General features: G+C 38.8%; 1 pseudogene; it reads left to right on the forward strand.

Annotated features, from left to right (window-relative positions):
• The first annotated feature begins 10,590 nt into the window (after nt 1-10,590).
• On the forward strand, nt 10,591-12,828 carry LOC138395329 (heat shock protein HSP 90-beta-like; annotated as a pseudogene).
• Nucleotides 12,829-14,998: the final 2,170 nt, after the last annotated feature.

Raw genomic sequence — 14,998 nt, forward strand, 5'->3', positions numbered from 1 at the left:
AGTTTCTGTGGCTATAGTTTTGCCTACATTTTCTTTTAACACAGAAACATCTGTCTTTTAAACATCTGTGTTTCTTGATAACACAGATGTGCATGTTTAGTTATAGACACTGGGGTGAGGAGGGGGGTGTTTGTTCCAAATGTGGGAAATGAAAGAGGATGTATATGAGGTATCACCAGGTCTCAACTGGTGACTCAATTATAAAAGTAGGGATCCAGAGATATGATATTCAAAGACCAGGTGGGCCAACCATTGGGGGCTTCCCAGTGCCAAACTTTGAACTATTTGGAGTTAATAAAATATCTCTGGGTTTTAACTCAGGAAACTGGCAAGAACTCTATAGGAAAAGACTGTAAAATAGATTTATCAGAGCAGAACCTTAGAATGGATATACAAACTAAGAGATTATCCTATGAACTAAGGGACTTGGCTTTGGAACTCAAGTATTTATGTCCTGTTATCAAAATGAGTTCCTATGATAGAGAAGAACAAACATCAACTGACATTTGGGAATCGGTGTGGGAGATCAAGGGTTAACATCCAGATTAAGGCTGTAGTAGAGATAATTTAGAGGGCAAAACCACTAAAATGTAAATTCTATCAATCAGAGAAGACACCTTGCCTGCCTTTTCATTGCTGCCTGTCCAGTGCCTAGGAAATAGCCTCATGCATAATGTATGCTCATTGTGTGTTTTTGGAGGAATAATCATGCAGTGCAGAGTTCTACATGCATCTGAAAGTGGTTTGGATAGAGCAACTTAAACATAGCTTACCTTAGTCAAGACTCATTTAGGGTTAGAGAAAATCTTGCTTTTCTGATTGGAAAACCAGAGGGTATGGGGTGGTGGTGGGGGGAAGATGAAAAAGGAAAGTGCAGGATGAGACAGAGAGAGACCAGCTGGCTCAGTCAGTGATAGAGCTTCCTTTTTGGGCACCTCGACAACTCAACTACTAGGGTCATTGTCATAGTTTGAGAGCTAATAGAGAGGCCATTTCAATCCTTTAGTATTTGCATATTAAACAAGATTAAATTCTAATCTAAGTCCTATATAAGAGCACCCAGAATACAGTAAGAATTATGTGTAATCTGAACCAAATTGATTATACACTGGCCCCTACCTATCACCTCACCTGTCTTGCCTCTTTCTGGGACCAGCTATTAAGGTGCTGAAGTGGGAGAGGGAGCTGCTGGCTGTACATCTTTCCTCAATCTCTTCTATTAATTAAATGACCTAGGGGATGGGAAGAAGAAGTATTTTTCAAAGAATGTGCCACAGGTTCACAAAACTTGTGCAAATATGCAATATAAAGTAGTTGCTTTATAAATTCTTAGTGGTAATTAGAAAGGGAAAAAATGATTTGTCATCTTTAAATAATTTGTAAGTCATGTGCCTAAGCACAGAAATTTTCAAAGAATTGAACACTTTCTTGACAGTTGAGAACAATGGATGAAACAAGAAATAGGCAATTTTACTTGGAGCAATGAAAACTAACTAGGGAAAGTTACTAGAAATATAATAAAATGGGAAATATAATAAAAAGTATGCCAGTAAAGAAGTTTCAATGGTGAAATATGGAAGTAGTAGGACTTGTGATATGGTATCCAATAACTTTATTATAGGTCTCTCTGTTCTCTGATGTCTCTCTATGTAAAACTCAGGAACAAATAGATTGGGCTTACTTAGCATCTCTCTGTATCTGAAACCAATAGCCAAACTCTAGCAATCTGTGCTCAGGAACTGAATACAGTCACAACAGAGAAGGATATGTGTGTCTATGTATACTTACAACAATTTTAATTGATATCAGAAATATTCACTGAACATTCTTCTCAGTCTGGAGGGAGCAACAATTAATAAAAATAGTAGCCACGGTTCATCTCTGGCTCAGCAGCGATGGGCTGGATACTTGGAAACACAGCCCTTCTAATTTCAATGTTTGAGCTTAGAGATTCCTTTCAATCTCATGTAGACCTCTGTTCCCACTTCACTGTGGGTGACTGACCATCCCAGGATGGTCTCAGAGATGTAGCTGTATTCATGGTCACTTCTTACTATTGTCCCCATTCTTGTCATCCTTGTCTCTTGGGTGGACATCCATAGGTTAGGAGCTGGTAGTGCTTTGGGGATAGCCCACTTATCCCCCCTCATGACTATAACCTCTTTTATAAGTTTTTGTTGCCCAATTTGTGTCATAAACTGCTAATTGCCCTCCAATATCCGTTTGACCTTGGCAGAAGACCATGTAGCAAGAAACCACATTTCCTAGCCTCTTACATCTTTGATGTGATTAGGTGACACATGAGATGGGAATTTGGACAATGAGATTGGAGTGAGAGAAGTTTGTTGCACTTCTGTGTTGTGACTTTAAAAAAGAAGTTGCATGCTTTGCATTCTTTTTCTTATTTCCTTTTGCTTGGGAAGTGGTGACAACAGGAGCTGCCATCACACACCTAAAGATGGAAGGCATATGTTAAGGATGGTAGAATTCCTCCGTTTACCCAGAAATGTTCATCTTTGGACTGTTACCTGAGAAAGAGTCTGATTTAATCTGTTGTATTTGAAGACTCTTTATGATAGCAGTTTAGCCTGACTCACAGTAACAGCTCCTCCCAGGGAGTTATGTGCCTTTGCACCACATGTTAGACCTGATCAACTCTTCCTGGACCTTCAGTCTTGAGTCATGTTAGTGTTTTTAGTGGCTTTGCTTTTTCCTATCCTGGGAGAGCCTGTGGACCAGTGTACTTCTGTTTTTCTCTTGGAGTTTATGATGCCAACCCTGCTCTTCTGTGAAGCCAGTTTCATTTTCACTTCTGTCTAGATTAGTCTCTCAGAACCCAATGGCAGGCTTGCACACGTGCCTTTAGCCTTCTCCGTGGCAATTTGCTGTACAGAGCTCATCAGCACTACTACAGTAGGATACTGTAGGACCCTGCACTTGTGCTTTCTGTCTGTAGGGCTTTTTCTTCAAATCTTTACGTCATTTACTTCTCGGTTCAAATACCATAAGCCCCACACCTAACCCCACACTGCACTCTTTCTTCCATTATCTGCTCACATTTCCTTATAGCATTTCCCACCATCTAAATGGTTTATTTATTAGTTTATGTGTTTATTCTATTTAGACAGTAAACACTTTGAGCACAGGAGATTCATTTGTCTTGGCCATTGGTATATCCCTAGTTCCTAGAAATGTGCTTAATAGAACATAAGTGTTCAACAAATATTCATTGAATGATTGAATCTTCTAAAGGACATTAAGGTTATAAGTTATGCATCCTCAAGTAGGTAGCAGTCACATGAAAAACACAAAATGATAGTCTAGCATGATTTAAATTTTAGTAAAATTGCAACTGAATCTGGAACGTTTCCTTTCTAAAATTTTTCTTTATGTATGGCAGCTTATACCTATTAATTTGTAGAGCCCTAAGACATGACACAGAGTGGTTTAGGTATGGAAAGTTTTAGAAATGAAAAAATTAATAATTCCTGAGAAGGTAGTATGTAGGTATCTATTTAATAATAAAACATTCCATTATAATTTCAACATCAATTTATTTGTAAGCATAAAGAAATGGACCAAATTATATCAGAGAGTCAGTTTTTAAAAATCCTCTTTGCCCAAATATGTGCACTCATTCTATTTAACCAATTGTGACATCTTTCCCTCCAGTCAGTCTCTCATATATCTGTATCATTTCATCAGGACTTAAGCCATCTTGTTCCCAAGTGGTCTAATCAATGTACACTTCTTGTGCTTCTACTATTTGTTCTACTTCTACTTGTAGGAGGGGTTGATATGGAAGTTCTGGGTAGTGACATGTTTTGATGATGATAATTTGCTGACTCTAAATTATTAACCATTATAGTATGTTTATTGGTCTTTCAAGTTTCTTTTCTCAGCTTTGCCGTTTCTTCCTGGTAAGCATCTGCAGTGGGTTGAACAGTGTCCCCCTAAAATGCATGTTTACATGGAACCTCAGAAATAGGATCTTTGCATATGTAATTAAGCTAAGAGTTGAGATGAGATCATACTGGATTAGAGCAGGCCCTGATTCCAGGGAGAGTGCCTTAGAGGAGACAGAAAAAGACACACAGAGACAAAGAGAAGCCATGTGAGGAGGGAGCAGAGATTGGAGAGCTATGTTTGCAAGCCAAGGGACACCAAGGATTGCTGGCACCACCAGGAGCTAGGGGAGAGAGATGGAACTTACCCTCCCCAGGGCCTCCAATAAGGAAGCAACTCAGCTGACACCTTGATTTTGAACATCTGGCCTCCAAAAACTGTAAGAGAATAAGTTGCTGTTGTTTTAAGCCACCCAGTTCGTGGTAATTTGTTATGACAGCCCTCGGAGATGAGTTCAGAATCTCTCTCTGGCTTGTCCAACAGCAGTCTGCATAACCTTTCTGAGCCTCGCCTTGGGTAGGGGAGGCCAAAGTTGTGACTTGGGTGCAGGTGATCCTCATTCCCCTTTCCCGAGACTGTCTCAGAAACAAATTACACACTAGCTGCCTTGTAAAAGAGCCACATTCTTTTAAGCTATAATCGACAGTAGAATCAATTATAGTCCAAATTCAGGCTTCTCCTAACTCCTTGGTTCATAATTTTGTGAAAATACACCAGACGTACTTAAGCTTTCATTATTTCTGGTAATGGGTAAGTGTAAAAGAGTTAAAAACATAATTCATAACCTGATTTTAACATATGACTTTCTTAAGGCATTTTTTTTAAAAATACAAGGCCAGCTGTGTCCAGTGTAGCTCCAGGAATCCTAATGTACTACCAGAAAAAGAATGTGGGTTCCATAGCCTGTCATTTTCTCTATTTAATTTCTGTTGAAGAATTTCACTATGTCCTTTGGGTATCTCCATTTCATTCATTAATGAGTCCTGGGGATATGAAATGAATGATGGGACTAAACTGTCAGGCAGGAGAGAAATACTGTGGAATTTTTTCCCTGTGTGATATTGCCACTTTCATCTTAACTCTCCTGCTTCAGGTCCCTGTCACATTAGCCCTATATTTCCAACAAAGGGCTAAATAAAAGCCGAATGTTAATTTATTTTGGTTTCCTACTTAGGGTTAACTCATTCCCATTTTAATTTTTAGGTTTTAGGCTCTTATTCTAAGTTTGTTGGCAGGTTATAATGAATTGCTTAAAATTATGATGATTTGGGTTTTTAGGCTTTTTGGGTGAATTATTAATATGAAAGATAGAGGAAAAGAAAGCCTATCATTTAGTTTTATTTTTGTTAACTCCCTATGAAGTATTTCTTGAGTAAATGTTAGGATGCAATAGAAAAGGCAAAGTAATTTGCATTTAATAGTCCATGTTTGAGCTTTTGGAAATATCTGCATAACATCATTTTTTTTGTTGCTTTTCTTTTGTAGGCACAGATTGCTGTTTCACTGTTAGGCTAGCCCCACAATTCACTTAAATGAATGGTTTTGCATTTTATTTTACTTGGAGAAGAAAGAGAAGCCAATTTTAGACACTGGTGCGTTGACAATGCATTTTCACATCCCTGTGATATACTTGTTCATTCATACAGCATGTATTTATTGGTCACCTTTTAGTGTCAGAGCACCAAATGTAACCACATCAAACTAAACCTGAACCTGTTTTACTCTGTTTCCCCAACCCATCATCAGTTTTGTATTTGTATCCTTTATTGCTGCAGTCCCCAACCCCTGGGCCTGAGGACCAGTATGGGTCCGTGGCCTGTTAGGGACCGGGCTGCAGAGCTCCACCCACCCCACCCCCTTATCCATGGAAAAATTGTCTTCCATGAAACTTGGGGGTGGGGGAGCACAGCAGGCAGTGTGACCAGCAGGCAAGTGAGTGAAGCTTCGTCTATAATTACAGACGCTCCCCATCACTTGCATCGCCACCTAAACTCTCCCAGACCCCCCACCTCCCGTCCGTGGAAAAATTGTCTTCCATGAAACAGGCCCTTGGTGCCAAAAAGGTTGGGGACCACTGCTTTATGGAGACTGATGGTGTTATTCACAGGCTCTTCAAGATTTGAACCCTCAATTTACCCTCAATTCTTTTTCTTTTTATTTAGGGCTAGTCAAGTGAAGCAGCGGGAGTGGAAAAGGAACAAAGAAATCTGTAACTGGTTGTGATCAATTATTTGTGAACACCACAGCAGCAGGACCAGACTCTCAACTCTCTTTTGCCCACCTTTCCACATCCAGTGGGTCACCAAATCCTGTCAACTCTACCTTTTAAATATCACTCAGATTCTGCTCTCTCCTCAATTTTGCTGTGCTCCTCTGAGTTTGGGCCCTATGATCTCTTGCATGCTTTATTAACAACCCACATCTAATGCTACCACTCCTTCCCAGCCTAGCTACTTCCTATTATCTCCTATAATTAGGAGAGTATTCATGCACTCTTAAACCACTGGATTTTTTTTTCTTTTTCATCCGCAATGAGACTTTTTTTAAATTTCAGCATATTACCGGGGTACAGATGTTTAGGTTACATATATTGCCTTTGTCCCATCCTAGTCAGAGGTTCAAGCATGTCCATCCCCCAGATGGTGCGCACCGCAACCATTAGTTGTGTATATATCCATCCCCTCCTCCCTCCTCCCACCTGCCTGATACGCAATGAATGTTACTAATATATGTGCATATAAGTGTTGATCAGTTAATACCAATTTGATGGTGAGTACATGTGGTGCTTGTTTTTCCAGTCTTGTGATACTTCACTTAGTAGAATGGGCTCCAGCTCTATCCAGGATAATACAAGAGGTGCTAGATCACCACTGATTTTGTGGCTGAGTAGAACTCCACGGTGTACACATACCACATTTTATTAATCCACTCATGTATTGATGGGTACTTGGGTTGTTTCCACATCTTTGCAATTGTGAATTGTGCTGCTATAAACATTGTAGTGCAGATTTTTTTTATAGAATGTCTTTTGTTCCTTTGGGTAGATGCCCAGTAATAGGATTGCTGGATCAAATGATAGTTCTACTTGTAGCTCTTTGAGGTATCCCCATATTACTTTCCACAGAGGTTGTACTAGTTTGCAGTCCCACCAGCAGCGTATGAGTGTTCCTGTCTCTCTGCATCCACGCCAACATTTATTGTTGTGGGACTTTTTGATAAAGGCCATTCTCGCTGGAGATAAGTGATACCTCATCATGGTTTTGATTTGCATTTCCCTGATAATGAGAGATGTTGAGCATTTTTTATATGTTTTTTGGCCATTAGTCTGTCTTCTTTCAAAAAGTTTCTATTCACACAATGAGACTTTTTGTTTGTTTGTTTGAGAGCATGGCTTTGTTAAGAGATGAAAGGGTTTTCTAGACTCAGAAATATACTTCTATAGGTTTGGCCTTTACACATTTATGTTTGTCTAGCCAGGCCAAATTGCATCATAAAATTTTACCTGTCTGTAGGCACAGATTACTGTTTTCCTGATAGTCAAGCCCCCTGCTTCACGTAAACGGATGGTTAGGCATTCTGTTTTTACTGAGAAAAACAGCTTTCGACACTGGCGTATTGACTGTGGCTTTTCCTATCACAGTGCTGGGAGCAACTTGGAGAGGAAAAGAGAGGAGCAGAAGTTTGAATGTGGGGGTCCAGACTGTTACCTCAGGGTTGCAACTTTGGGAATGAAGAAATTCTAGAAGAACTCAGGGTTGTGTAGTTGGGGAAAGCTGGAACTAGTGACCTGCCTTGCTGAATATGCCTGAGAAGACTGCATGTCTCTTAGAGAAGATCCCTGTCCAGCACTGGGCTGCCACTAGCAGGATGGTGGAGAAAGGTATCAGGACAAATGGACCAGGATAAGGGTCCTCCCAGCTGTTCAAGGCCAGAATGTTCTCTGCCCATCACGAGAGACCCTCATAGACTCATGGCAAGGACATGGATAGTGACTCTCCTATGGGCGTGATTGGGTCTGATTCAGTCAAAGGCATCATAACCCAAAAGACGAGGAGGGAGTAGCCACATTTGAATGCACATCAGTGTGGCCATCTCAGTGAAGCTAGCAAGGAGTAATATCTGCCTTCTTCCTCCTTGAAAATGCATAGGCTCTAGTGTCCTGCTAGCAAACACGAACTCAGAACAGAGAAACAGAAAAGAGACCCCTGAAAGGAGGAATCAGACCTAACAGGAAGTTTAAATTTTGAATTGATTTTAACATGCAGCATTGTTTAAACCAGAAGAAACCAATGATCTTTAACTGGCACAATTTTATTCTCTATTTTGTCATCATCTAGAATGGAAACAAAGAGGTTTATAGGAAATAAAGAGAGCTACATTTTCCCTCCCCCCAGATCTGAGTGGGTCTGAGTAAGTATAGACTCAACTACAATCAATTTACTTGCTGTCTATACACCTCCAAAGGTCCCTCCTCCCTAGAGTATAAAAGTCACACTCTTTTGTTGTTGGGCTGGCCACGAACAAGTTCTCTATTCTTTTATCTCACCACTGCCCTTCTCAATTCCTGCATTCCAAATTTTCTAAATTTCTTTCTATATGTGGAAACCAAAAGTTGTTAAACTCCTTTGTGACACTGTGTGCCACCTCTGGTCCTGGAGTGTCCTTCTCCTGGGCTGCACATGGCAACCGCCTACTCGTTTACTGAGACCTGAAGAAAACAGCACTCTTCCCATCTCTGTTAATGCGCTTAGGTTTTATTGTAGCTTTGTTTTTACATATCTGTCTGCTACCACATGAATCCCACCTGCTTCTGTGTATATAGTGAGGAGGCAAAACATCACCAACAATATTCATGGAATGAATTAAATTACACTTATAAAATCTTATGACAGAAGATTATTGTCCTGTGCTTATGGGATATTTCCTCTTAGGTACACATTTACCTTTTCTTTGCTCTTGTCAGATACATTTTTTAAGTCCAGTCTCTTAGTTACAAGAACAGCAAAACTATGGTTCCTGAAATTTTAGTTCAGACAAAAACATTTATATGCATGCTTCTAATGGCCATTAATATTCTCTTTGTAACACACTTCTTTATTTAAAACAAGGAAAATGAATCTTCATCATTTAATATAGTTTCTGTGTCTTAAAGCTTCTGCTTTGACCCTGAGTAAAGACAAAAGACTCAAAGCTTGTTTTGGGGTGGATTTGTGCATGACTTCTCAGAAAATAACTTCTATGCTAATTAATATAAACAAGGAATACTTTTAGGAAGAAGAAAAGCAGGGTGAATAGCTTACCAAAATGTGGCCCTTCAATATGTTCCACATTTTTTGCCCCAAAATATAAAATAAAAATTATTCCCAGGAAACTTGGCATTAGAGACTTAACTTTTAAAATTGCTATCTTTATATGAATCAGAACATAACAGTGTTTATGAAATATCTTTAGAGACCACTTTCAATCACCAAAGATTAGCTAGAGTGAGGTAGTGCCATACATTTTGTGTAAATATATGTTTTTTCCCCCCAGAAGAGCTCAAAGTGCTATGAGGAAATTTAATCCTGTAGTATACTAAAGGACCCTACATTTATAGGCAGAAAACCTGATTTTTAAACCCAAGTTTACCATTAGCTAGCTATATGACCTTGAGCAGCTTAACTTCTCTAAGAATGAAGGAGTGTGATAGAGGATCTCCAAGGTCATATCATGAGTTGTGATTTGGTGGTATCTAAATCAAAACCTACAAGTAACAGATAAAAGAAGGATAGTAATAACAGATGGAAGAGATATAAAATGGAACAAATAAAATTAAAGGGGTAAATGGCATAGATTTGAAAAGCCAGGCAATAGGCAAGCAATCAAAGTTTGTGAAAAAATACTACACCTTTAGGCATATTTTCAATGAAAGTAATACCATCTTAGCTTCTTCTCTTGAAATTTCATAACATATTTTCAGACTAGGGCAGTATTTCTGGTTTTTTTTTTTTTAATCTAGGTCAGCTCTAAAGACACAGTCTAGCTCACATTCCAATTATTATGAATTCTATGTTGAAAATTCCAAGGTCACAGTGTCATATCCTTTCTTTTATAATCCTTCTTTCTTATTTTGTTTCTTTTTCTGCTTTGAAGTCTAATGCAAGAGAACCCAAAGTTGAGTACGTGTAACTTTGTGGTGGGCAAGTTAATGGATTGGGGTGAAAGAAGAAAACATTTGAACTTGTAGCGATGTTTATTTCTATGTCTTTTTTTCTAATTTACATGAAAAGTTTTATAATATTCATAGTAATATAGAGTAGTACACATATAACAATTTTAATATATGATATACACAAATCATAAACACATGATTGAAAATTTTATAGTGATAGGGCTGTGTAGAGAAGCTAAAAGCTCTCCTGGGAGAAGTGCCTGCAATCAAAGATTTCTTCACTTCTGAGATTTAATTATCAATTTATCTATCTATATGCAGTTCTTATATTTATGTTTTATTATAAAAGCTAAATATAGTCAATAAAGAAAATTTGGAGAATACAAAAATATGTAAGAGGAAAAGTAAATGATATAATTCCCATATTTTACCACCAAGACACATACACAAGCACTATTCTTTCAATATCTTAATATCCTCTTGAGTCACTCCTATGTTGCCTTGGTGTGGCATGCAAGTCAGACAGTCCTGACCCACCCTGGTCCCTAGTACTTGGAGCCCTTTTCTTTCAAGATGCCTGAGGAAGTGCACCATGAAGAGTAGTATGTGGAGACTTTTGCCTTTCAGGCAGAAATTGCACAACTCTTGTCTCTCATCAATACCTTCTATTGCGACAAGGAAATTTTTCTTTGGAAGTTGATCTCCAATGCTTCTGATGCCTTGGACAAGATTTGTTATGAGAGCCTGACAGGCCCTTCCAAGCTGGACAGTGGTAAAGAGTTGAAAATTGCCATCATTCCCAACCCTCAGGAACGTACTCTGACTTTGATGGACACCGGTATTGGCATGACCAAGGCTGATCTCATAAATAATTTGGGAACCACTGTCAAGTCTGGTACTAAAGCATTTATGGAAGCTCTTCAGGCTGGTGCAGACATCTCTATGCTTTGCAGTTTGGTGTTGGCTTTTGTTCTGCTTACCTGGTGGCAGAGAAAGTGATTGTGATCACAAAGCACAATGTTGATGAACAGTACGCCTGGGAATCTTCTGCTGGGGGTTCCTTCATTGTACATGCTGACCATGGTGAACCCACTGGCAGGGGTACCAAAGTGATTTTCCACCTTAAAGAAGACCAGACAGAGTACTTAGAGGAGAGGCAGGTCAAAGAAGTAGTGAAGAAGCACTTGCAGTTCATAGGCTATCCCATTACCCTTTATCTGGAGAAGGAACAAGAGAAGCAAATCAGTGATTATGAGGCAGAGGAAAAGAAAGGTGAGAAAGAAGAGGAAGATAAAGATGATGAAGAGAAGCCCAAGATAGAAGATGTGGGCTCAGATGAGGAGGATGACAGCAGTAAGGATAAGGGAAAGAAAACCAAGAATATTAAGGAGAAATACACTGGTCAGGAAGAGCTAAATAAGACCAAACCCATTTGGACCAGAAACCCTCATGACATCACCCAGGAGGAGTATGGAGAATTCTACAAGAGCCTCACTAATGACTGCAAAGACCACTTGGCAGTCAAGTGCTTCTCTGTAGAAAGCCAGTTGGAATTCAGGGCATTGGTATGTATCTCTCGTCGGGCCCCCTTTGACCTCTTTGAGAACTAGAAGAAGAAGAACAACATCAAACTCTATGTCTGCTGTGTGTTCATCATGGACAGCAGTGATGAGTTGATACCAGAGTATCTCAACTTTATCCATGGTGTGGTTGACGCTGAGGATCTGCCCCTGAATATCTCCCAAGAAATGCTTCAGCAGAGCAAAATCTTGAAAGTCATTCACAAAAACATTGTTAAGAAGTGCCTTGAGCTCTTCTCTGAGTTGGTAGAAGACAAGAAGAACTACAAGACATTCTACGAGGCATTCTATAAAAATCTGAAGCTTGAGGACTCCACCAACCAGCCTGAGGACTCCACCAATCTGAACATGAGGACTCCACCAACCAGCAATGTCTCTATGAGCTGCTGTGCTATTATACCTCCCAGTCTGGAGATGAGATGACTTCTCTGTCAGAGTATGTCTCTCACATGAAGGAAACATAGAAGTCCATCTGTTACATCACTGGTGAGAGCAAAGAGCAGGTGGCCAACTCTGCTTTTGTGGAGTGAGTGAGGAAATGGGGCTTTGAGGTGGTATATGTGACTGAGCCCATTAATGAGTACTGTGTACAGCAGCTCAAGGAGTTTGAGAAGAGCCTGGTCTCAGTTACCAACGAGGGCCTGGAGCTACCTGAGGATGAAGAGGAAAAGAAGATGGAGGAGAGCAAGGCAAAGGTTGAGAACCTCTGCAAGCTCATGAAAGAAATCTTGGATGAGAAGGTGACAATCTCCAATAGGCTTGTGTCTTCACCCTGCTGCACTGTGACCAGTACCTAGGGCTGGAGAGCCAACATGGAGTGGATCATGAAAGCCCAGGCACTTTGGGACAGCTCTACAATGGGCTACACGATGGCCAAAGAACACCTGGAGATAAACCCCAGCCATCCCATTATGGAGACACTATGGTGGACAAAAGCGACAAGGCTGTCAGGGACCTGGTGGCGCTACTGTTTGAAATCACTCTGCTCTCCTCTGGATCCTCCCTCGAAGATCCCCAGAACCACTCCACCCACATCTACTGCATGATCAAGCTAGGCCTAGGCACTTATGAAGATGAAGTGACAGTAGAGGAACCCACCACTGCTGTTCCTGATGAGATCCCACCCCTTGAGGGTGATGAGGATGCATCTCACATGGAAATAGTAGATTAGGAGTTTATACTTGAAAACCTTGTGCCTTCTGTATAGTGTCCCCATGGTTCCCACAGCAGTCTTGAGTGGCCCTGTCCCACTTGGCTTTGTTTGCTGATGTCTAGTTTTTTCTTTTCCCTGCTGTCCCTGTGTCTAAGGCAGGAAACAAGGGCCTCAAGCTCCATTCCCTCCCTAATATGACAAGGGAGTTGGATGTTGTGTATTGTGGGATTTTTTTATTTATTTTGCTCTGAAATTAAAGTATGCAGAATAAAGAAGGTGTAGTTTTATACAAAAAATATCTTAAATCATGTAAGTCTGTTATAATTGTACATGCCCCAGATAAGTCCCGTAAAGATAAAGAAATTTCCAAAACTATTTATGATTATTTCTTTGGAAAATTTAAAGAGTTTTTATAACATACTTTTAGTCTCTGTTAAAATATACTTTCAGAAAGCGAGGACTTCCTGTTATTTAAGCCTATTATTTAACTAGATTAACATCCTAGTTTGAAATACATCTTATGGATATTACTTAAGGGATGGTACATAGTTTGTAATTAAAAGAAGTAACTTTCTTTTTTAATTCTAAAAAAATGATCAGAACCAGGTTGACCAATAATTGAAGCAATTATTCTTTTTGTTTGTTTATTTTTAGTTTTTCCCCCCAAATATTAGGGGGATACAAATGTTTTTGTTACACAGATATCTTGTATAATGCTTAAGTCAGGGCTTTTAGTGTACCATCATCAGAATAGTGTTCATCATACCCTGTGTACTTAATGTAACTCCTACGGTGTCAAGTAGAACTTTCAACAGTTCTTTCTACATACAGTCTCTGAGCCTGGTTCCCAGATGTGAGGGCTTTTGGTAATTTGGGTTGTGATTGTAGATGTTGCTGACATTGGTATCCCACTCTCAGATATAATAAAGATATGTTGATGGGAGAGAATAGTTTCTCAGAATGACTTTTACTTGTACTTTTTCCACCTAGAAAAATGGATCCGGTTCTCATTTTCCTTTATTCATGCATATATTTAGTGCAATAAATATTTAAGTGAATCAAATATAATAAAACACTATCCCAGATATAATCTGGATATCCTGGACAACCTTTTCTCTCTGCATTTTACTTTCAAAATGTCTTGACTCACTATTTTCCATGGACTTTGCTATGTATCTTATTAGCATCCAATAAGCATGAAATTTACCCATCTGAGCTCTCTTGGGAATGGATGTATTTTAAAATTTGACTTGCTATTATATTTCAAAACTTTAGTCTGATTTGAAAGACACATATTCTAGAGGCTATTTGTTTTTTCTGAGATACTTGGGCTTTAATAAGAATGAGGTGAACATGAGGACAGCAGTGAAATCCCCAACTGGGCTGCCAAGGCCAAATTGAAACTGAGATTCTGAGCCATGACTTTCATGGTTAGTGACTTTTAAAATAAAAAAGTTAAAGCTTGTCTTTCTTTTTTTTTTTCTTTTTTTTTTTTTTACAAATAACTGTGAAAAATTTTGAAAAGAAAATAAATTACTAAATGCCTTAAGTATCTAAGTCTATTTGATAACTTTTTCTCTAAACATTAACAAATATTGCTTAAATCAGTAATTCTTATATTATGTACTATTATTCTACAAAATGAACTATAAATGTTCTATTGCTAATTAAATAACAGTCATCATTCTCGTTTTTCTGAAAACATTATTTTAATGGTATTATTTTCTTAATTTATATTTCTCTCCTTCTTTGTTTCCTCATGTTTCCTCATCTGTAAAATGGGGATAACAGTAAGCCTTGTCTCCTGTTCTTGTTGAAAGGATTAAATGAATCAGCAGAAGCAACGTGCTGAGCATAGTGACTATGTGTGTGCTCCAAATATATACATTTTTTTCTTAACCTGTTTTAACTTACCTGATTGGCCTAGGAAACGATAAAATTTACAAACCAGTATGAAATGAATAAAAATGGAATTAGGAAACAGCCATGCATCTTCATTGAGCATTTTGTTTATTCCCATCAACAACTGTGATATTAATTCTATATTATTCACATATTATCAATTTGGGAATAAAATTGCCCCAATTTTATATAATTATATTGAATGGATGGCTGATTCTCTGCCATGAGCAAAAAAGTTTAAATACTGTTTAAATTTCTCCTTGAATTTCCTTCTATTTGAGGAGTTTTTATTTTTGAGGGCACGCA

The sequence above is a fragment of the Eulemur rufifrons genome, chromosome 15, assembly GCF_041146395.1.
Source record: "Eulemur rufifrons isolate Redbay chromosome 15, OSU_ERuf_1, whole genome shotgun sequence".
Classification (NCBI taxonomy): domain Eukaryota; kingdom Metazoa; phylum Chordata; class Mammalia; order Primates; family Lemuridae; genus Eulemur; species Eulemur rufifrons.